This window comes from Sycon ciliatum, chromosome 7 (genome assembly GCF_964019385.1).
Source record: "Sycon ciliatum chromosome 7, ocSycCili1.1, whole genome shotgun sequence".
Classification (NCBI taxonomy): Eukaryota; Metazoa; Porifera; class Calcarea; order Leucosolenida; family Sycettidae; genus Sycon; species Sycon ciliatum.
The window spans coordinates 17,403,352-17,428,133 of NC_088649.1; the positions used below are offsets into that span (position 1 = coordinate 17,403,352).

Below are 24,782 nucleotides of genomic sequence, written 5' to 3' on the forward strand. Positions count from 1 at the left end.
AGAGGAGATTGAAGTGTACATGTAGCTCTTGCCACAGGGGAAGCATGTTTACGCATGAATAGGTGAAGATGTCAAGCAGACAAACAGTAGAGGAAAGAAAAGATAACAATAGACAAGAATAGGAAGAAGAATGGATCTGCTCCCGTTTGCACAATACGCAGTATGATAGCACACACAACCTAATTCCATGCAAACACACACACACACACACACACACACACACACACACACACACACACACACACACACACACACACACACACACACACACACGCATACAACACACACATACAACACACACATGCACGCATACAACACACACATACAACACACACATGCACGCATGCAACACACACATTTTGTACCATTTACATGTAAGCACGTCGCAAAAGTAGTATGAAAAATCTGAAGATGTACGGGACAGGGACAGATTTTCTCTTTTGGCAACGATTCCAGTCATGCTCTGACTGCAACAGATCAAGGTTTCCCTCCGAAGTATCAATCACTAGTTGGAGTGCGAGTCCTCGTTAGTTGGAGTGAGAGTCCTCATCCTTGTCGTCTACCACCCACACGCCCACCCACTCACACGCCCACACATGCTGTGCCTCCTCCGGGCTTTACTCCGTCACTCTCTGCTCAATCGCACTAGGGCTTTGTGCCATGGTTCCACTGTTGACTCTCGCCAGGCACGCCTCTCTGCCAAAACAAAACAAAAAGCAACAATTAGAAAATAGAACTCAGAACTAACTTAAAGGGGAAGTTAAGGCAAAAATTAAAATTTCACCAGTTGTAGTCTTCGGGGTGCTGAGTCGAATGGTCGTTGTCCGAGGAAGCTGAGACGCTCCCTTCCTACTTGAATCCCAATCGAACTCGCGCACTTCCACCGAAACTGGGTGACTGCGCCCTACGAGATGGGGATTTGTATGCAAAATGTCACTAAAAGCGCCATTTCGTTCTTATAAAAGCACGGATGACCGCGATTGGCCCATATGTTGTAGTCTTTTGGACGCTGAGTCGACTGGTTTTGGTCCGAAAAGGCTGCGATGCAGCGTTCCGCCTTTATTCCCAATCGAACATGGTTGAACAAGCGGTCACGTGCTCCTGCGTACGCCAGTCACCTGGTCACCGTGCCTGCAGGGTACAACTTACTAGCCTGTTTGACCTTTTTTGGGTGCAGTCCTGTCACTCGAGTTGAACTCGAGTTGAACCTTGGTGTGACACCTGCTGGCGTGGTGACCAGGTGATTTGGGCACCCAGGAGCACGTGACCGCTTGTTCAACCATGTTCGATTGGGAATAAAGGAGGAACGCTGCATCGCAGCCTTTTCGGACCAAAACCAGTCGACTCAGCGTCCAAAAGACTACAACATATGGGCCAATCGCGGTCATCCGTGCTTTTATAAGAACGAAATGGCGCTTTTAGTGACATTTTGCATACAAATCCCCATCTCGTAGGGCGCAGTCACCCAGTTTCGGTGGAAGTGCGCGAGTTCGATTGGGATTCAAGTAGGAAGGGAGCGTCTTAGCTTCCTCGGACCACGACCATTCGACTCAGCACCCCGAAGACTACAACTGGTGAAATTTTAATTTTTGCCTTAACTTCCCCTTTAAGCGAACTCAAATAAAGTTTACAAACAAACAAACATTTTACTTGCAGACATGTAAAAATGAAGTGCAAAACGTTCTGGTTTTGATTAACTGCCCTCCAATATGAATGTATCCAGATAATATAGAGCACAAAGGTCAAAAAGAATGGTTCCACCAATTATATATACATACGTTGACCGAAGGATGTACCCAGAGTGCTTGACAGTGCTCAACACCACAAAGGCAGAGCGTAATACACAACAGAACAACAAGGACAATCAAGGTTTGTTTGCTGCTACTTTAAGTTTCATGCTTACGCAATCATCAGGCAACAGTTGTTGCCTGATGATTGCGTAAGCATGAAACTTAAAGTAGCAGCAAACAAACCTTGATTGTCCTTGTTGTTCTGTTGTGTATACATACGTTGTAACGCTGCGGTTCATGCACGTAGCTAAATGCTAAGGCAATCATCAGACAACTAATGGTGTTGAGCACTGTTGAAACCTGGGTATACTCACTTATGTGCAGATAATACTAGATATAGAGTGTAACAGTGAGACATCAAGGCACAACATCATTCCACACAGAAAACTGTAGGATTTACAGTCGACTCCACTGTCTTATAACGCACTCTTATCTAGCGAATTTCGGTATAATAGCGAACCACTGTCCATTGTGTGGCTAATGTTCAATTCTGTGCCTAAAGGTTAAAGATGGGTCCCTACAACTGGACTAACTACTATGTTCAACACACACACACACACGTACATGACAAACATTGGATGTTGGGCTTGGTTTGTCAAACTCGCAAATGTTTTGTTTGGATCATTTTTCAACCTAACAAGCCCGGGGCTACCTCCTGAGAGATGGTACGGCTCCAGGTCGGCTAAAGGGTTTTTGATCTCCCATGCTCAGTAACAGTAGCAAAATACAGTGTGTATGTGTACCTGTGTTAAGCGTGTGTATGTATGCCTGCGTGTCGGTGTGTGTGCCTGTGGGTTTGAGCGCTTGTTTATGCCTGTGTATTCGTATACATTAAACTATCCAGAATGAGAACTCAGCAGGTGCCAGTTGTCCACGTATAACTCACCTTCCTCCATCTACTTCGCCACCTGTGGAAATAGACCACAAAAGATAGACAAAAGAGCAGCGAGTAATGATAGGATGTTAGAGATATAATGCCTTAAAAAGCCTCTCCAAAATACTACCATTGTGCCGCTTGCTATGCAAGAGCACAGTGGAGACACACGACTGTACTTCTTTACTCCACTCTGGAGCTGGCGCCCTCTTCAAGGCAGTTCTGCTCGTCTCCGAGAATGACGTGGCTAGACCAAGCCTTGCGAAAACCCATGATGCCATCTTTTACATTAATATTTGGTGGATCTCTTCTTATCCACGACCGTTTCACTTAACACATGCTCTCCTACGATGAGTTCCCATAATCCTATGGAACGGAATAAGCTTGTCGGAAGTGAATACCTGCTGTTGTGGAGTGTTGCTCGCAGCCTGTTCGTGCTGCTGTGTGACAGAGTCGCTTGGTCTCGCCTGGTCGAAACATACTGCCACTTTTGTCTCAATTCGCTACAGGACCAGCGGTAGCAATGCGAAGTCCAGCATATGTTGCGCGCGATCTGACTGTTTGCGCAATCTGAGAGTTCCAGATTGCCTGCGCAATCTTTCAGACTTATTGTTTTTTTCCTTCTTGTAATCTTATAACAATATAAGACGACTAGGATGAGGACTCTCACTCCAGCTAGCGAGCGATACGTTGGAGGGAAACCTAAGCAGTGTACTGTCCAGCACTAGGTGAAGGTACTACACGTAGGTGAAGACTTGACAGATGGAGATGTCATCGTAGGGAAAGCTTGTCAGCAGTTAGCTAAAACCCCTCCATCCAGGGCCTGCATTCTTCTTCAGTGATGAAGTCCGGCCAAGTCTGACCTGTAGGCTTGTAGCTGGAGAGTGTATCCACGTCCACCATGTGTCAGTCGGTCATTGGGTCTGCAGCTATGCCCCAGGAACTACAGGCGGCAACGCAGCAGTGTTCCACAGCCTGCTGCCACCCGCACCTATGCCGTAATAGCTATGCCATATCTGTTGGGTTGAAGCATGCAAGAGTTCTTGGCAAGTTCTGCCAAGTTATGGTCACGATTTATCTTCACTGGTGTATCCATATGATTATGTTCTGCCTGTTGTACGCATTGCCTTTTACACTCGTGCGTGTACTCATACTAGTACACACATGCATCACGGTTTTCTGCCTGTCCTTTGCTCTGGACAAGAAGTCTTTTCACTTTGTCTTCTGAAAGATAAGTCATAAACCATACCTCGTGTGTTTGCGTTTATTGACACATTTCAGTGCTACCATGTTGCACCTGCAGCGTCAGACTGGAGCACACGGTTGTGGAGTTCTGACTATTGCGGCTGCCACTGAGCTCATATACTCAGACAGAGGCACAATGTGTCACACACACACACACACATTTAAGCAGAACATATGCGCAGCACTTGCTTAGTGCATCCGCGGTGGGAAAATGGTGCGACTTCCAAGATGCAGTGACATGGGATTGCATCATGTCGAGCAACGCTCGATATCACTGAATATCAGGGTTCCCTGTGTCCAGGGGTTTGCATGCAAAGTATTTTTTGTGAACACTAGCGATGTGTTGACTTATATCTCCATCACTGTTTTTTTCAAGTATATCCATTGGTTTTTCTAATTGTCTGCAAACTCCAACCCACTAACACATTCAGCAAACTTCACTTCTCAATTCGAAGCGTCATAGAGCTCCTTCGCCAGTTAGTATCTATCGCAGTCAACATACCCTGTTTGGATCCGCAAAAGCAAGGAGACATGGAGGCAAATGGCAGAGCGGCATCTTCCACCATCCCCTGCACCCCTGCCATCCCGTCCTACACCCTGGTACTCCGTTCCGAACCTATCAGTTTTCAAGTCCGCTTGCACCCGGTCTGACCCTCCTACTGTACGACTCGCATGCCTGGAGGAAGCCTATCGCTCCTGTTGTTCCTAGGAATGGAACGTGATAGGAAATTATTCCTTTAGCCAGCGTTACCCTCGCATCCTGTTGCGCCCTCAGCACTCCAAGCGCCGACTGTCGCAAAGACGAATACTTACATACGGCTCTTAGCTATTCGCACTAATTGAAAACTTATGTTATTGGGCCCAGTTCCTGTCTAACTAATGTGCAAAGTAGAAAACTACACAAACAAGTACAGTCAACTTCGCCAATAACGACATTCGGCGGGGCATCAGAAAAGTGTCCTTATTCGCGAAGTGTCCTTATAACCGAAGTCCCATTTGAATGTATGTGAACCCATATTTTGTATAGTATGACATGCATATCAAAATCAAGCTCTTTTCTTGCTCTATGTCAATGTGTACTTTATTTTCATATTGCAGTTGAAAGGAACTAAAAATTCAATATGCAAGGGAAATCAATTGAAAAATATGCCTTTTTGAGCCATCTACAGGGCCAGAGACTAGACATGTACATGTATGATGATTACTGTACAGTCATGTACAACTACATGTACATTGTATACATATATATGTAGGTGTGCTGGTAAATCCAACAATTTTGAAGCCAACATAAAAAAGGAAGAAAAAGCCCCCCCCCTTGGCTGCATTTTCTTGCATGTGTGCCTTTATAATAATATCCGTCACCATAGGTTCTGGTACTTCTGCATGACAGGTACATGATTGTACTTGACTGACAGGTACTGCACACTGTACTTGAAATAGCTGTCAAAAGCCCAGAAAGTCGTTATTCAAGCAGTGAATATGACCTCGGGGCACTAAAAGCATGTCGCTATACGCGAATTGTCGTTATTCAGATAGTCGTTATATCCGAAGTTAAATGTATACAGTTAGATGGGACTTTGCTCTGGGCATGGAAATTCGGTCGTTATTCGCGAATTGTCGTTATATCCGCAGTCGTTATTAGCGAAGTTGACTGTACACAAACAAACAAACTGCATATCGACTACTGTAGAGAAGCGAACAACTGAAATTGAATTAATTTCAAAAGTTCAGAATTGCGGGATGTTTCACTCTGTTGTCACTCAGAGTTTCATGGCAATAGAACCAATCTTTAGACAACCCTATCCCTGTATTGGTTACTCAACTCCACTTCCTAGTTTGACATTCAAATCCCTAAGAACGCTGTGATGTTCTGTCGTGGACATGGAAATCCAGTCGAATGACCAGGACCGGCGCCCTCAGCCAGTACAGAGCGTTGCACGCAGTGCGCTTGTTGATCCGATGCGACCAGCATGCTGCAGCGCATGTGAGCACTGCTTATTGCTTACTCATGGCTGCATGGCCAGCGCCCCGTGGCCGCTAGTCTTGCGACCGGATTTCCATGTCCACGACAGTAGTTGGGCTGGTAACTGGTTTGCTCTTGGGATTCAAGAAAGAAAACAGTACTGTCGGCAGGCGCCGAAGAACGGAGTGCCGAAGAACGGAGTGCCGAAGAACGGAGTGCCGAAGAACGGAGTGCCGAAGAACGGAGTGCCGAAGAACGGAGTGCCGAAGAACGGAGTGCCAAAGAACGGAGTGCCGAAGAACGGAGTGCCAAAGAACGGGACGCCGAAGAATGACCAGGCTAGAAATTTACCAAGCACAGCATGCCTATGTATACACGGTGAATCGACTGCGCTAAGACTGCACAGGAAACAGGAACAGTCTAGTCTAGGGTACGCTAGGAGGTTGACCCCACAGTTCTTCGCCGACCGATGGTACTGTACAAGAACGCCTACCGAAGACGCATGATAATTAATGGAAGCAATTGGCTAGATACAAAACCTTTCATGAAGTTGGTTGTTCCACCGAGGAACACACGCTTCTTGCCGGCAAAACGCTTGTGTTCCTCGTTGGAACAACCAACTTACAAATACAATACCTTACTTCAGGACTAATGCCACCGAAGTCGCAACTTCTAAGTTCGTACAAAACATTTTCTTTCAAGCATTGCAACCGGCACGAGGAATGAAAGTAGCACTACGAAGCGAAGCACACACTAGTAGTCAACGTTTTGTTCGCTTACCGTAGCGTTGGGCGGCGGTCCAGTGGATGGTTTGATACGCCATTGTGCCGGAACTGCCGGGTTGGACAAGTTGGAGGACTGCAGCCTAGGGCTCCTGCGCTGGCAACCGCTGAACAAAGTCGTCACTGCACTGCACGGTGGACGAAAGTTGAAGTGAGTTTCCAACTGGCGCGGGCCCAAACTTTAGTCTCGCAACTAAGGTACTTGACCCAAGGCGCGCTGCTGCGGATACTGTTTACACCTCCGGTTGGCGCTAGTCCGCGCTAGACGTTAAAGGGGAAGTGCATCGATTTTTCGAGTAGGGTCCAGAAGAAAGACAATTTGATATCGGTTCGAATGGCATATCTCTCGCTTCCATACGATAAGCCAAACTTGCCAAATCGCCAATTGTATGCTCACGTTGCCATAGCGACCAGCGGAGTGATGACGTACGAGAGGCTTAGCTCCTCCACAGAGAAGGTCGATCACTGCAGAAATTGGTCATTTTCAATTGTCTTATTGTATTCACGATGTGAAAGAAGTGCTGTGTTCCATGCTGTTAGTGCCGTGAACTATTTGTCGCCCTTCTCATGCATTTCCCTAGGCTGACTGTGCCTAGGAAATGGTTTCCTCCAGGACAAGATGCTTGGAATTCGCCGTCTCTCCTGAGACCATGATTTTCAGCAAACTTTCAAACCTACGACATTATTTCATTCGTCAATCTCCACCACCCGTCGTCTCACCTGGCTTCAGAAGATGTTACGATAGATAGGAGAGTCGCCAGGAAGCATCACATTCATCTTCAGGAAGTGGAAAGAGCAAACGGCATGGTCCTTGGTTGGGGGAAATGCTGAACGTCTGATTTGTCCCAACCAAGATTTCAGCATTTTGTTCGTCACTATTTTCGCTTGTCTGCTGGTGTCTCCGCGCTCCAGCTTTCTCCTGTCGGTGTCACGTCCCAGTACATAACCGAGAGGACTACTAACAAACAGTTCACTGCACTTACAGCATTGAACACAGCCCTTCTTTCACTTCGTGAATACAATAAACCAATTGAAAATGACCAAATTCTGCAGTGATCGACCTTCTCTGTGGTGGAGCTAAGCCTTTCGTACGTCATCACTGCGCTGGTCGCTATGGCAACGTGAGTATACAATTGGCGATTTGGCAAGTTTGGCTTATCGTATGGAAGCGAGAGATATGCCATTCGAACCGATATCAAATTGTCTTTCTTCTGGACCATACTCGAAAAATCGATGCACTTCCCCTTTAACCGGGGAGATGTGATAGACACAGGAGACGTTTGATACTGCGCACTCCATTTGGTGTGAACGTTTCGAATCTCAAGGTGAAAATACATGTCGATGTACCCACGGTGTCAAACTCAAAGGCGTGCGAATCCGTCCTGCGATTTTTAGCACTCTCTACTGGAGAATGTGCTAGCTCACATCGCAGTCGTTTCGTGCACGTGGCTTGGTGCCGTGTTGTCGTAGGTAGTGCGTGTGGTCGGCCACAGAGCCTATAGCGTCGGTGGTGGTGTATATTGGTGTATGCAACATATATGTATACAATGCGCCTGTTGAGTATATTCCCGCGCAGAAATGTACACCGGCTATGGTGGTGGCCTGTCTCAAGCGAAACTGGTTTTCTGTTCGTGTGTAACAATTAGCAGGTGGTCACGAGAACGTGTGAAAGAGAAATGTATCGTTGCTTTGCAATCTCCAACTGCACCGCGATTTGACAATGCTGTCGCCTCCGCTACCCGTGACTAGGTATTTCGCGATTTTGTCGCCTAATCGGCTTTTCGATCGGCCAAGAGAATGTCCAAATTCGGCCATATTATGAGCCTCAAAGTCAGAATTCAGCTCACATCACAACTAGAAGTCACAGCTCACAGCATACTATACATTTACATGCAAGCTGTACATGCACTACAACATCGATTTTCGTCGAATTCAGGGAGAAACTTGTAAATTTAGCGCAATTATCGGCGATTTCTTCACAGCCATTGCTTTTGGCGTCTTTTCCTGCTGGCGGATTTCGGAAATGCCTGAAATCGCGTCTCGCACGGTTACTGCTCCGTCGCCTAAAGAGCACACCTAAAGAGATTTCCCCTAATATGGCGAAGAGATGGATCAAAAAATTAAATTTGCCGAGGTAAGAATACGGTGCGATATCTCTGAAGGCCGACATCGTAACTCTTCGGCGATTGGACAGTTGGGAGTTTTCGCTACCGCGTAGACGCTTCGAGTGTTGAATGTGCACAAGAAACGATGGAGTTACGAAGGTTTTAGTAATCCATCATACATGATCGTTAGCGGGATAATTCGATGGAAATTCGTACTGCGGACAAAGCTTCGTTTTTCCGTAAAAATACGGACAAACATGGGCGGTTGGCAACACTGATTGTTACCGGTAATCCTGAATATGAGAAAGATGTGTGGAAGAAACGTGAGCAAAAAAATGATAATACTTCAAGTACTTATTATTATTATGTTCCATGAGTAGTTGAGCTGCCCTGAGTCTGGGAGACAAGGGCGAATCTGAGATACGGGCAGTGCCCGCTCCCAAGGCGCCCGGATAAGAAATTTCAAGTGTACATGTATTTTCCAATTTCTGCATCTGGATTGATATAATTACACCGGGCGGATCGGGATATTTTGGTGCATGATCATGGCACGGAATCATAGCCATTTCCTTCCCCGGGACGCAGGACACAAAGGAAATATACTTTGTTTGTTTTTATACTTGTTTGTTACATGATTATATTGACATGACGGAAACACAGGACTGCGACATGGCGGGAAAAGCAAACTACTCTCAATGAGACGAACGAGAAGACTGACAAAAGGCCTCTCAACTACAACATTTCGCATGTTCATATCACACATGAACGCGACCAGACGAGACGGAAGCTTGAGGAATGTCAACACACAGAAAAACAATAATATACACGTATCGTTTCATAACACTACGATAATGGTCAAGACTGGTAGGTCATGCATGAAATCAGAAAGACATGGTGCATCGTTTTAGTGCTGGTTTTGATGAACACCAGTAAACATACATTGACCGCGGCTATTGAGTGCTGCTGTTCCAATACGGGTAAAAAGTAAGCAGACATACTACAATAGGATTTGAATTTCTATATCCGATACGTCATCCATTTTGTTCATTCCACATATTTACATTCGACAAGCAACAACATAGAACTAGACAGCTGTATATGTGACGACGACGGATGAGACCAAACAATACAGTAGAGACATTAAACTCTCTCTCTCTCACACACACACACACACATGCACACACACAGATTTGCACACAAAGATTGCCACCCAGACACTCATTGGAGAAATGAACCGTTTCTGTGCTGGCTTACACGTCCGTTCCGTAAATCCTTCTGCACGTAAGAGAACGTCACTATGATGTAGTCCAATTCGGAAAAGAAGTCCAGTGCGTCGCTAGTAGGCACTTTCAGGTGCAAACTCAATTCGTAGAACATACCGCTACCACAAGTGAACGTCGCATGTAATTGTTTGTTATCGTCTGCTGACATCTCCTGCTCAGCTGTAGTAGCGCGATCACTAGCACCAGTATGACAATGCTCTTGTCTAGTTAGTAGTTCTGTATCTTGATTCGGTGCATCAACAGAAGAAAGTTACCCTCTTTGTGTTTCTCCGAAGGCTCAGACGCATACGCGCAGAAATCTCCTACTTTGCTGTTGCATCGCTTACACGTAACGGCACTAAAGTAGAACAATCCTGTCACTAGATAGGTTTTGACGGATGCTCCATAGCCGACGTTCACGACATTCGAGCCGAATTTTGCAAGTTCACCATTTGGGCCGTAGATTCTCGATCCGAAGTCCACTTTGCTCTTGTTGATAATCGGCAGGCCACAGGTGCCGCAGCATCCAAATTCAACCGATATCCCTTCGGGTATGACGATAAACAGAACGCCCATGCTGAACAGTCGGCAGCCTCAACTCTTCGTGACGGCAGTAGAACCTCTTGCTGTTGGAGAGATAATGGTATAAGACGTCCGCTGGATCAAACTGGATCTGACTGGTCTGGAAGTGGCTGCTAGATAGCTGGGTGATGTGCACGAGCGTGCGGAAGCCTAACACAAAACTTTATTCATAATTATGGTGGTAAACACGCACCTGGCAATATGACGGTAAAAACACGCCGGGCAGTAATTTAACAACAGGAAGTATCGGTAGTGCAACACGTCTTATATCTCACCTTTCATCGCACTTTAAAAGGCGGATACAGTCACCTTCGCTTATAACGACACTCGACGGGGCATCAAAAAAGTGACCTTATTCGCGAAGTGTCGTTATACCCGAAGTCTCATTATATGTATTACAGTTGGAAGGGACTTTGCTCTGGGCATGGAAATGCTGTCGTTATTCGCGAATTGTCGTTATATCCGAAGTCGTTATTAGCGAAGTTGACTGTACTTTCAAATTGAAATACGATACATACATGTACATGTACATGTAGCGCGTGATCATCGTTGTGACCCATCACCTCAATGTGTGTTACAATACCTGAGTTACAGTTAAAACCTGTCAAGGCGACCACTCGGATAAGGCGACCACCTGTAGGCCTTGACGGATTATGCTAGCATAATTTTTCGCATAATTCCTACCAGAATCGAATAATCGCATAATTCGAGGCAAATTGCATACGAATCGCATAAAATTGTAATAATCCGCCTGTTCGCATCAAATTCCATACAGTTGTACATGTTCTACAAGTACAAGTACAAGTAGATGCACTAGGAAGTTGTAGGTTTACGACTCCCTTGATGAAGTCCAGTCCACTACAATCAGTGATGGTCGTAGCCAGGTCGGACGATGCGTTGACCCCGTTGAACTTTTGCTACTACAGTACAACGCCCTCTACAAAAAAATTCCCTTGTTATTTTGCACAGAACCATTTTGCATTAGCAGCATATGTGAGCATAATGCGGCATAATATGGTAACTTTTACAATAAAAATAGCATAATTCTGCAATTTTTTCAGCAATGCGAAAAGCATAATTTCACGAAAATATTAGCATAATCCGTCAAGGCCTAACCACCTGTCCTAAAGGACCACTGGAGCCAGGACCAAAGGATGCTATTTCCAGTCAATTGACCCTGGATAAGGAGACCACCTGGTAACAGAGACCATACAGTAAAACCTGTCAAGGCGACCACTCGGATAAGGCGACCACCTGTCCTAAAGGACCACTGGAGCCAGGACCAAAGGATGCTATTTCCAGTCAATTGACCCTGGATAATGAGACCACCTGGTAACAGAGACCATACAGTAAAACCTGTCAAGGCGACCACTCGCATAAGGCGACCACCTGTCGTAAAGGACCACTGGAACCAGGACCAAGGGATGCTATTTCCAGTCAATTGACCCTGGATGCATGCAATGGTCCAGTGTGAACAGCGTTATTGGTGTTGCACAACAAGCCCTGGTCGCATTGGAACCACCAGTTCAATTCTTATATCTCCAGTACGTGACAGTTTGACAGTGTAATAATATCTGAATAAACTGATTGGACTGTAATTTCAGTTTGTCGCTCATGCCTCGCCGTCAACTAATACAGCCCAATGCAAGTTACAGTGCGAGCACTGTACATGGTGTTGGTCATCACAGCCTGCGTGCGTTGGAATCACCGGTTCAACATTGTTACACAAAAACGTGACAGATGTGCCATACATTCATTGTGCTCAACGTTTCCTTAGAGCATTGGCATAAAAAAGCAGAGTAAAAGCTCAATTGATCTAAGCATTAATGGTACAGTGGATGAGTTGTGATATTTCGCCATGTCAATGTCCGCAGCCGTTAGCTCTGCTTCATCATGTGCGTCTGGAGGAATGGCTGTTAGGACGCGTCTAGAGGGACCTCGGATTGTGGAACCAGACACAATACTACTTGTCTTGACGATGAACAGTTGATGATAGAAGAATCATCGAAGAAGGATATAGCAGAAGACATTCACGGCAAAGTGTCAGCGCTGCAGTTTTTGGCGAGAAGGAAGGTGATTCCGAATGAAGTGGAATGCAAGACATGTCAACGCCAAGTTAACATAACAATCAGGAGGGCCTTTTCGGACGGTTCTGTTTGGTCGTGTCTGGTATGCCGTCAAGAACGGACCATGGGAACTGGAACGAGTCTACCCGGCATGAATGCAATTCTGCAGGATATTCTTGTAAAGGTCGGTCACATATTTGACTAGAAAGGAACTGCAAATCGTGAGAAAAATATGGCAAATGGAGCAAGCCTGTATAATAATCTCAACAACATTTGAGATACTAGAAAAGTCATTTTTGAAAATGTAGTATTTTTTGGATGCGATCAGGATGAGTGGCTCATGTCAAGCGATATGTATTGCCCTTGAGAATAACAGTAGACGTGCAGTGATTGATATTGACCTGTCCACATTTATAGACAAAAATGGTCACGGACAGAATGCAAGATAGTTCACAGAAATTTCTCAAGGGTTGGTCCAGTGCTTAACCCTGCGTCGATGAATTGTAGAGCATGTCAATATCAAATATAGGTGCTCAGTATAAGGAGGAACACAGCAAACCCATTTCCAATTTTGAGGATGATTTAAAGTCAGTAGACATTTCAAATGCTCCTTTTCAAATTCTTCAGTGCCTAAGAGTCCATTCGCAGCTCTCTGTTTATTCATTCACAATACACTGTACTGCAGAATACTGTATAGCAGGAAATTTTCGGACGGAAATATTTTCGGACAAAGCCGAATTTCGACCTTTCGTACGGATTATATTTTCGTACAGTGCTGCATGCTAAATACACGTGTTTGCATGCAGTACGCATGTATAGTGTACATAATTTCACATGAACAAATTTTAGTACGGAATTAATTTTAGTACAAAAGAGACTGTGGACGAAATCGTACGAAAATAAATTCCGTCCGAAAATTTCCTGCTATACAGTATGTGATTTAAGATACATTCGAATTTCGTTGTCACGGTCCTGTCAGGTTTCGGGTGTAATGCCAAGGCATCTTCTCGACGTCATCAGAAACTGGAATTCGACGCGATATCGGGCAGTGCGTCGGAGTCGCTACGACATGTCATAGACGTCGCGAAGGAGAAAGGGTCGTCGAGCTGGCTGACGTGCCGTCCACTTAAGAAATATCATTTTAATTTCCGTAGCTATGCAGAAGACGTTACTTCAGTAACGTCTGGCGCTAGCCAGGGTCCACACAGCTTTAATTTGGTATTTGTTTGTTTGTGTGTTTGTTTGTTTGTTTGTTTGTGTCACGCCTGGCGCTATCCCGTATCTGTCCCGTATCTGTCCCGTATCTGTGACTACAAAGGCTCTACAGGATTGTACGAGGTGATTTGTAAAAATTTTACATGGCATATTATTTTACAAATCGAGTAAAATAGCATTGTTGAGGGCGATTGCATTCTTCCCATGAATTGTTTTTGTTAGTTCGACAGACAAATGAGTTGCCATTGTATTGTAGTTTGTAAGCATCAGCAGCGTTTTGCGGAATTGTTTTCTTCCACGGCCTTGTGAGTTATCAATCATGGATCGAAATTCGTGAATTTGTGGTCAATGAGGTAAAATATCCCTCAATGGATACTTGAAGGACGTCCAAGAGCCAGAGAGCATATTCTACGGCAGGTGGAAACCCTAGGCTGGTCCCCGAGGCCGGTATTGAGTCTGCCACACTGTCAAGAGTAGCAGGGCTGAAGAAGAGATTAGCCAAAAAGGTGATGGTCAGAAACTGCAATTTTGACAGTAGGTGTATTTCACTCACCCGTCATGAACTTGAGGTGATTCAAATCCAAGTTCGAAGCTGCTGATGCTTATGGCGTACAGGTAAAATAATTAGCTGGTCAGTAGATCTACGTATGAAACTCAGCTTGCTACCTTAGACGTGCTGGTAGAGATTCATGACGGCAAATAGCAAATGCAGAAATGATGTGGCATGAATGTATGTTGGGTGTTGACGGCGGAGCACCCATTGGGGGTGGTCTGCAGTCTTCTTCCAACACAGAAGTATATGAATCAGGTGAAGGAGTCACTGCACTTGTCTTGGAGAGTATGGAAGCTCCGACACTGTCAGTAGGTGCTGGTTAAGTGCACTGTCGTTCAGATGCACGGGGGCACACTGTCGTGGGACGGCTGGAACGCATCATGGCTGGCTGGTATGTTTGATTAGTGTGGTTGTTTCACACATGACGATGAATAGCAAGTTGAAAGAATGGAGCAGCAAGATAAGGTCTGCGTGCTCATGCTCTACAATGCCGGTAGGCGGTCAAAGATTACCTACCGTTTGAACCGGAGTTGACGACGTACCGTGAGAAACCAATATGTTGAGCAACCTGCAAAACCAATCTGCTTTCTCTGCATGTGACTCGCTTCAGATGTATCTTGATTTACCATTGCAAGCTTATTGACACATTTAGGTCATATTTGTTGATGTTAGACCCTATTTTACTGACTTGTAAAATTTTGTACACACTTTTTCTGGGTGAAAAAATACATGCAAAGCAACCCCACGCTGTGTCTCTCATGTTTGTGTTGTGCTTTCAAGAAGTTCATATATGGATAGAGGACATACAGAGTGACAAAATGAGACCATGCACACTTCAAAACTCGCCAGGGCAACGGAATGAAAGCCTTTTTTACTTTCATGTAAAATTATTACTAATCACCTCGTACATAACAGCTGTCCACAATATTTGCGGGCTCCTGTATCTGTCCCGTACCGTACCAATATTCGTCGTATTATGCATACGACTCCCTGATGTAGAGTGGGATTTGGAAAGAAATAGGGAGACGAGGAGGAAATTAAATTAGAATAGACGCCGATAAGGTGATAGGATGCGTCAGCATAAACATACTTTGGAAGAGAGATCCTGTCGTCTCCAAAATAAGCGTGAACGAGCGATTCAGTGCCGGTCACAGGAAACGTCGGAAGAGAGATCCCGTCGACTCCAGAACGCCCGTGGTCGGTAGAGTCCGGCGGTGCCAGGCAACGTCAGGACAGACATCCCGTTGAGTCCAGAACGCCCGTGATCGGCAGAGTCTAAGCCGGTCCCAGGAAACGTCAGGACAGACATCCCGTCGAGTCCAGAACGCCGTGATCGGCAGAGTCAGCGCCGGTCCCAGTAAACGTCAGGACAGACATCCCGTCGACGCGCAGAAAAACTAAATCTGCAGCCTCTTTTGCCGTCGAACAGGATACGTATTTATATAGGAGACTGTAAAGTTATGTAATGTCCAAATTTCGACGTGAGCAGCAGGTCACTCGCGTTGATTTTTTCGACGTGCGAGCCAAATAACGCGAGCTGAACTTTCGCGTCGCAGACATCCCGTCGACGCGCAGAAAAACTAAATCTGCAGCCTCTTTTGCCGTCGGACAGGATACGTATATTAGGAGACTGTAAAGTTATGTAATGTGCTCCTCAGGCAACCATGCATTCGGCGTCGTCATTGGCTCAACAGGTCAATGTAGATGTATTACTACAAAAAGGCCAGAAAATCCGATTCCTGTATTAAAATCAACTAATGTTCGCTGGCGATTTAATTTCGCTGATTTCGCCGCTTGGTACCAACCGGACAAAGTAAATCGCAGGCCAACGTTTGTCATATAGGCAAATGATGCATGATTGAGCAATGGATGCATGTGAGAGCAAAGATACCGATCGTTTTCAAATTTGACGTGAAACTGCGCGTCACGTCGGAAATAACGTGCATCTTAACCTCTCTAATCAAGAGGTTTCTATTTCTCATCGGCCAAAATTTGTTGATTTACAATAATAAGGAGATAAAAATTAAAGAAGGAGCAAAACAAAAGTAGATGATTATTAGAGAAACAACAATCCGCAATAAATTCTGCAAATACTTTTGCCTAACTCATAATATTCAAACCGATTGAAACGTTTTTGCAATACAGTGATGTGGCCAATGAACGGAAAAAGACAATTCCATCAGTTCTTATAACATGTACGATGAGCTAGGCAAAAAAGCATAAAAGCATAGCGTAGGGCCCTGAGCTTCCAAGCTCTCTCGTTTAACAAAGGGAGAGTTTTGGGACGGACTCTGCCTCCGTTACGGATGGACACCGGCCAGGGTACCGTCACACGGCTCTTGCGGCCAAGAGGCAACTGTCGCGCATTCCCTGTCGTGCCCCTATGGAGGGTTTCCCTCCATTAGACACAATGGTATTCGGGACGTCACGGCCCGGCTGCTGGACGAGGTGTGCACCAGTGTGTCCATCGAGCCCTTGCTGCAAGGATTGGGTGAACCGCTGACGGGGGAGCGTCTTCGCTACCGGACCGCAAATGTGGAAGACCGTGCCCGGTTGGATGTCGCTGCCAATGGTTTGTGGGGCAGTCGTTTTGAGCGTACACTTATTGATATACGGGTTTTTAATCCTCACTCACGCTCAAATCGATCTGCACCACATACTATTGTGTATCAGCGACATGAAAAAGAAAAGAGAAGGCACTGTGAGGAGCGGGTGAGGCAGGTTGAGCAAGCCTCCTTTGTTCCGGCGGTCATATCAGCCAGTGGCGGAATGGGTCCAGCATCAATAGCACTGTACAAACGAATTGCTCATCTGTTGGCGGAGAAGAGGGGTGAGCATTACTCTCATGTTATGGCATTTGTTAGATGCAGGATTTCCTTCAGCCTTCTGAAATCCTGTATCATGTGCATTCGCGGTTGTAGGCGTTTAAATTTTGGTTTGAAATTTGCACCCTCCTGCGGAGCCCACGCTGCTTTGGCAGTGGCGGAGGCTCGCTTGCCGCCGTAACCGTCGGAGATCATCATGAACAATGGACTGACTAATTATTCACTTGTCCTGTCTTTATAAATAACATGTTATTGCATATGTTCTTGGTTTAGTTTTTGGCCTTTTTCGTGCTTTGGAGTTGATAACATTTTCCTCACTATCGAAAAAAAAATGCAGCTAGAAAAAAAAGAAAAAAAAAGAATTGGGTGACCAGCATTAGGCTTTCCCAAATCGGCCCTTTTTCCCCAAATCGGCCCTTTTTTCGCCTACTAGTATTCGGCTTTCCGCTCGGTTCAAAAATACATCAGATTCGGCTGCAAAAACAGCTGATTGTTCCAAAATCGGCTGCGATATTGGAATAATATTGGAAAATCGGCGAAAAGAATTGCTGGCATATTGATTTCAAAATTGGTGAGATATTGAAAATGCAGCCCTACAGGCCACAACTGGACTAGTTGTAATGTAGGAGTTTACTAGTAACCATCTTTTGTCCGCCTAATGGTTAGTGTTTGTTTGAGAGGAGGTCAAAGGACACGAGTCACACGACTAGGCATATGCGGATAATGCCGGCTGAGAAATTGGCAAAATTCGGTACTTTTTCTGGTAAGTTTCCTGCTTGTTTGGTATGTGGATAAAGAAATGGAGCAGAATTCGAGGAATTGCCCGCCATACGGTTTGTATGGTTCTGCCAATTTCATTGCTGTTCGAGCAGAATCTGCCAGAGCAGAAACTGCCACCTTTTCGAGCAATATCCGCCAACACGACCTGAACGCACTAGTTCAACAAGTATTGAAGTAGAGAGCTCGAGCGGTCATGCTTGCAGCAACATCATTCCTTCGTAAACGCACTTTGCAACCACACTTGGTAGATTTTCGGCGATTCTCAAAGGAACCCTCCCAAATCGGCGAAAAGCTTAGCAATTGTTCGACAAATCTAGTTTTCGGCGAATGTTTCGGCTGACCGATTTGGGGAAAGCCTAACCAGCATTCTCTTCACATACAGGACATACTCGAACTCTGGTGCTTTTTTCATTTTTATTTTTTGACTACGCGCCTTTTAGGTGTAATCTCAATTGAGGTGCCTGTTTCTCTACCCACATTACCGCAATTACAGCACATGAACACAGAAAATAACGTCATAGTACAGTAGCCAGCAGCCAGTAAGATGGTGAAAGACACGCCGAGCCGAGCACCACACGCCCATGATCAGGCTGCAGAATACAAGTCCCATCGAGTTGGCTAATCAGAACCAGCACTGCTGTTACCATGGTTACCACACTGCAGTAGTGCAGGGGCACGCTATTTCTGACATGATCCGAAATTTCACGTCCAATTTGGCGTAGAACTACAAATTTCGACGTCAGCTGCAGGTCACTCGCGAGCCAACTAACGTTAGCTGAACTTTCACGTCACGTCAGAAATAATGTGCATCAAAAAAAAAAGAAGTAAATTATCGTATCCGTTCCCGAAGGGAACTCACGACGGCCGCTAACACCCGATAATAATGTGCATCGTAACATCTTTAATACATGTACATATGGGTCAATTATTTTCCCCCCTACCAACAAATCATTAGTGCAATCTCGGGCCTACATCATACATGTATTGTACATCAACACGTAGATCTACGCTGCAACAACCCACGGCCAGCAAATAGGCATATGCGGATAATGCCGGCTGAAAATTGGCAGAATTCGGTACTTTTTCTGGTAAGTTTCATGCATGCTTGGTTGGCATGTGGATAAAGAAATAGAGCAGAATTCGAGGAATTGCCCGCCATAAGGTTTGTGTGGTTCTGCCAATTTCACTGCTTTTCGAGCAGAATCTGCCACCTTTTCGACAAGTATCCGCCAATGCCTACCAGCAAAGCCAGAAATCATGCATCCACACGTTGCCACAACACAACCCACATCTAGCAAAGGCAAACATCATGCATCAGCACGTTGCCACAGCATACCGCCGGCAAAGGCAGACATCATGCATCCACACGGTGCCACAACACACGGCCAGCAAGTCAATTATTTTTTGATGGAACATTTCTTCAGGGAGAGTTGAAATCGAGTGGCAGTCGGATATTGGTGAATGCCCAGAGGAGATTGAAGTGTACATGTAGCTCTTGCCACAGGGGAAGCATGTTTACGCAAGAATAGGTGAAGATGTCAAGCAGACAAACAGTAGAGGAAAGAAAAGATAACAATAGACAAGAATAGGAAGAAGAATGGATCTGCTCCCGTTTGCACAATACGCAGTATGATAGCACACACAACCTAATTCCATGCAAACACACACACACACACACACACACACACACACACACACACACACACACACATCACACACACACACACACACACACACACACACACACACGCACACACACGCACAACACACACATACAACACACACATGCACGCATGCAACACACACATTTTGTACCATTTACATGTAAGCCCGTCACAAAAGTAGTATGAAAAATCTGAAGATGTACGGTACAGGGACAGATTTTCTCTTTTGGCAACGATACCAGTCATGCTCTGACTGCAACAGATCAAGGTTTCCCTCCAACGTATGGATTGTGCGTTGGAGTGGGAGTCCTCATCCTTGTCGTCTACCACCCACACGCCCACCCACTCACACGCCCACACATGCTGTGCCTACTCCGGGCTTTACTCCGTCACTCTCCGCTCAATCGCACTACAGTAGGGCTTTGTGCCATGGTTCCACTGTTGACTCTCGCCAGGCACGCCTCTCTGCCAAAACAAAACAAAAAGCAACAATTAGAAAATAGAACTCAGAACTAACTTTAGCGAACTCAAATAAAGTTTACAAACAAACAAACATTTTACTTGCAGACTTGTAAAAATGAAGTGCAAAACGTTCTGGTTTTGATTAACTGCCCCCCAATATGAAAGGATCCAGATAATATAGCGCACAAAGGTCAAAAAGAATGGTTTCACCAATTATATATACATACGTGCAATCATGCAATCATCAGACAACTAATGGTGTTGAGCACTGTTGAAACCTGGGTATACCCACTTATGTGCAGATAATATTAGATATAGAGTGTAATAGTGAGACATCAAGGCACAACATCATTCCACACAGAAAACTGTAGGATTTACAGTCGACTCCACTGTCTTATAACGCACTCTTATCTAGCGAATTTCGTGATAATAGCGAACCACTGTCCATTGTGTGGCTAATGTTCAATTCTGTGCCTAAAGGTTAAAGATGGGTCCCTACAACTGTACTAACTACTATGTTCAACACACACACACGTACATGACAAACATTGGATGTTCGACTTGGTTTGTCAAACACGCAAATGTTTTTTTTGGATCATTTTTCAACCTAACAAGCCCGGGGCTACCTCCTGAGAGATAGTACGCCTCCAGTTCGGCTAAAGGGTTTTTGATCTCCCATGCTCAGTAACAGTAGCAATATACAGTGTGTATGTGTACCTGTGTTAAGAGTGTGTATGTATGCCTGCGTGTCGGTGTGTGTGCCTGTGGGTTTGAGCGCTTGTTTATGCCTGTATATTCGTATGCATTAAACTATCCAGAATGAGAACTCAGCAGGTGCCAGTTGTCCACGTATAACTCACCTTCCTCCATCTACTTCGCCACCTGTGGAAATAGACAACCAAAGATAGAGAAAAGAGCAGTGAGTAATGATAGGATGTTAGAGATATAATGCCTTAAAAAGCCTCTCCAAAATACTACCATTGTGCCGCTTGCAATGCAAGAGCACAGCGGAGACACATGACTGTATTTCTTTACTCCACTCTGGAGCTGGAGCCCTCCTCATGGCAGTTCTGCTCGTCTCCGAGAATGACGTGGCTAGACCAAGCCTTGCGAAAACCCATGATGCCATCTTTGACATTAATATTTGGTGGATCTCTTCTTATCCATGACCCGTTTCACTTAACACATGCTCTCCTACGATGAGTTCCCATAATCCTATGGAACGGAATAAGCTTGTAGGAGGTGAATACCTGCTGTTGTGGAGTGTTGCTCGCAGCCTGTTCGTGCTGATGTGTGACAGTCGCGTGGTCTCGCCTGGTCGAAACATACTGCCACTTTTGTCTCAATTCGCTACAGAGTCAGCGGTAGCAATGCGAAGTCCAGCATATGTTGCGCGCGATCTGACAGTTTGCGCAATCTGAGAGTTCCAGATTGCCTGCGCAATCTTTCAGACTTATTGTTTTTTTCCTTCTTGTCGTCTTATAACAATATAAGACGACTAGGATGAGGACTCTCACTCCAATTAGTGAGTGATACGTTGGAGGGAAACCTAAGCAGTGTACTGTCCAGCACTAGGTGAAGGTACTACACGTAGGTGAAGACTTGACAGATGGAGATGTCATCGTAGGGAAAGCTTGTCAGCAGTTAGCTAAAACCCCTCCATCCAGGGCCTGCATTCTTCTTCAGTGATGAAGTCCGGCCAAGTCTGACCTGTAGGCTTGTAGCTGGAGAGTGTATCCACGTCCACCATGTGTCAGTCGGTCATTGGGTCTGCAGCTATGCCCCAGGAACTACAGGCGGCAAGGCAGCAGTGTTCAACAGCCTGCTGCCACCCGCACCTATGCCGTAATAGGTATGCCATATCTGTTGCGTTGAAGCATGCAAGAGGTCTTGGCAAGTTCTGCCAAGTTATGGTCACGATTTATCATCACTGGTGTATCCATATGATTATGTTCTGCCTGTTGTACGCATTGCCTTTTGCACTCGTGCGTGTACTCACACATGCATCACGGTTTTCTGCCTGTCCTTTGCTCTGGACTAGAAGTCTTTTCACTTTGTCTTCTGAAAGATAAGTCATAAACCATACCTCGTGTGTTTGCGTTTATTGACACATTATTGACACATTTCAGTGCTACCATGTTGCACCTGCAGCGTCAGACTGGAGCACACGGTTGTGGAGTTCTGACTATTGCGACTGCCACTGAGCTCATATACTCAGACAGAGGCACAATGTGTTACACACACACACACATTTAAGCAGAACATATGCGCAGCACTTGGTTAAGTGCATCCGCAGTGGGGAAAATGGTGGGACTTCCAAGATGCAGTGACATGGGATTGCATCATGTCCAGCAACTCTCGATATCACTGAATATCAGGGTTCCCTGTGTGCAGGGGTTTGCATGCAAAGTATTTCTTGTGAACACTAGCGATGTGTTGACATATATCTCCATCAGTGTTTTGTTCAAGTATATCCATTGGCTTTTCTAATTGTCTGCAAACTCCAACCCACTTACACATTCAGCAAACTTCACTTCTCAATTCGAATACCCTCGCATAGTGTTGCGCCCTCACCACTCCAAGCGCCGACTGTCGCAAAGACGAATACTTACATACGGCTCTTAGCTATTAGCACTAATTGAAAACTTATGTTATTGGGCCCAGTTCCTGTCTAACTAATGTGCAAAGTAGAAAACTACAGAAACAAGTACACAAACAAACAAACTGCATATCGACTACTGTAGAGAAGCGAACTGAAATTGAATTAATTTCAAAAGTTCAGAATTGCGGGATGTTTCGCTCTGTTGTCACTCACAGTTTCATGGCAATAGAACCAATCTTTAGACAACCCTATCCCTGTATTGGTTACTCAACTCCACTTCCTAGTTGGACATTCAAATCCCGAAGAACGCTGTAATGTTCTGTCGTGGACATGGACATCCAGTCGAATGACCAGGACCGGCGCCCTCAGCCAGTACAGAGCGTTGCACGCAGTGCGCTTGTTGATCCGATGCGACCAGCATGCTGCAGCGCATGTGAGCACTGCTTATTGCTTACTCATGGCTGCATGGCCAGCGCCCCGGGGCCGCTAGTCTTGCGACCGGATTTCCATGTCCACGACAGTAGTTGGGCTTGTAAGTAAAATGTAACTGGTTTGCACCTGGGATTCAAGAAAGAAAACAGTACTGTCGGCAGGCGCCGAAGAACGGAGTGCCGAAGAACGGAGTGCCGAAGAACGGAGTGCCGAAGAACGGAGTGCCGAAGAACGGAGTGCCGAAGAACGGAGTGCAGAAGAACGGCAGTGCCGAAGAACGGAGTGCCGAAGAACGGAGTGCCGAAGAACGGGACGCCGAAGAATGACCAGGCTAGAAATTTACCAAGCACAGCATGCCTATGTATACACGGTGAATCGACTGCGCTAAGACTGCACAGGAAACAAGAACAGTCTAGTCTAGGGTACGCTAGGAGGTTGACCCCACAGTTCTTCGCCGACCGATGGTACTGTACAAGAACGCCTACCGAAGACGCATGACAATTAATGGAAGCAGTTGGCTAGATACAAAACCTTTCATGAAGTTGGTTGTTCCAACGAGGAACACACGCTTCTTGCCGGCAAGACGCTTGTGTTCCTCGTTGGAACAACCAACTTACAAATACAATACCTTACTTCAGGACTAATACCACCGAAGTCGCAACTTCTAAGTTCGTACAAAACATTTTCTTTCAAGCATTGCAACCGGCATGAGGAATGAAAGTAGCACTACGAAGCGAAGCACACACAAGTAGTCAACGTTTTGTTCGCTTACCGTAGCGTTGGGCGGCGGGCCAGTGGACGGTTTGATACGCCATTGTGCCGGAACTGCCGGGTTGGACAAGTTGGAGGACTGCAGCCTAGGGCTCCTGCGCTGGCAACCGCTGAACAAAGTCGTCACTGCACTGCACGGTGGATGAAAGTTGAAGTGAGTTTCCAACTGGCGCGGGCCCAAACTTTAGTCTCGCAACTAAGGTACTTGACCCAAGGCGCGCTGCTGCGGATACTGTTTACACCTCCGGTACGCGCTAGTCCGCGCTAGACGCTATCCGGGGAGATGTGATAGACACAGGAGACGTTTGATACTGCGCACTCCATTTGGTGTGAACGTTTCGAATCTCAAGGTGAAAATACATGTTGATGTAACCACGGTGTCAAAGGCGTGCGACTTCGTCCTGCGATTTTTAGCACTGTCTACTGGAGAATGTGCTAGCTCACATCGCAGTCGTTTCGTGCACTTGGCTTGGTGCCGTGTTGTCGTAGGTAGTGCTTGTGGTCGGCCACAGAGCCTATACTAGCGTCGGTGGTGGTGTATATTGGTGTATGCAACATATGTATACAATGCGCCTGCTGAGTATATTCCCGCGCAGAAATGTAGACCGGCTATGGTGGTGGCCTGTCGCAAGCGAATTGGTTTTCTGTTCGTGTGCAACAGTTAGCAGGTGGTTACGCGACCGTGTGAAACAGAAATGTATCGCTGCTTTGGAATCTCCAACTGCACCGCGATTTGACAAATGCTGTCGCCTCCGCTACCCGTGATTAGGCATTTCTCGATTTTGTCGCCTAATCGGCTTTTCGATCGG

General features: G+C 45.8%; 2 long non-coding RNA genes across 2 annotated transcripts; both read right to left on the reverse strand.

Annotated features, from left to right (window-relative positions):
* Positions 1–224: 224 nt before the first annotated feature.
* Positions 225–6,892, reverse strand: LOC135820564 (uncharacterized). Its single transcript, XR_010554112.1, has 3 exons — positions 6,653–6,892; positions 2,677–2,698; positions 225–696 (listed from the first exon to the last, which is right to left on the reverse strand). It is a non-coding gene; the product is annotated as an uncharacterized LOC135820564 (long non-coding RNA).
* A 12,547-nt stretch (positions 6,893–19,439) lies between these two features.
* Positions 19,440–24,334, reverse strand: LOC135820565 (uncharacterized). The gene is made up of 3 exons (XR_010554113.1): positions 23,975–24,334; positions 21,029–21,050; positions 19,440–20,171 (listed from the first exon to the last, which is right to left on the reverse strand). It is a non-coding gene; the product is annotated as an uncharacterized LOC135820565 (long non-coding RNA).
* Between the last annotated feature and the right edge of the window lie 448 nt (positions 24,335–24,782).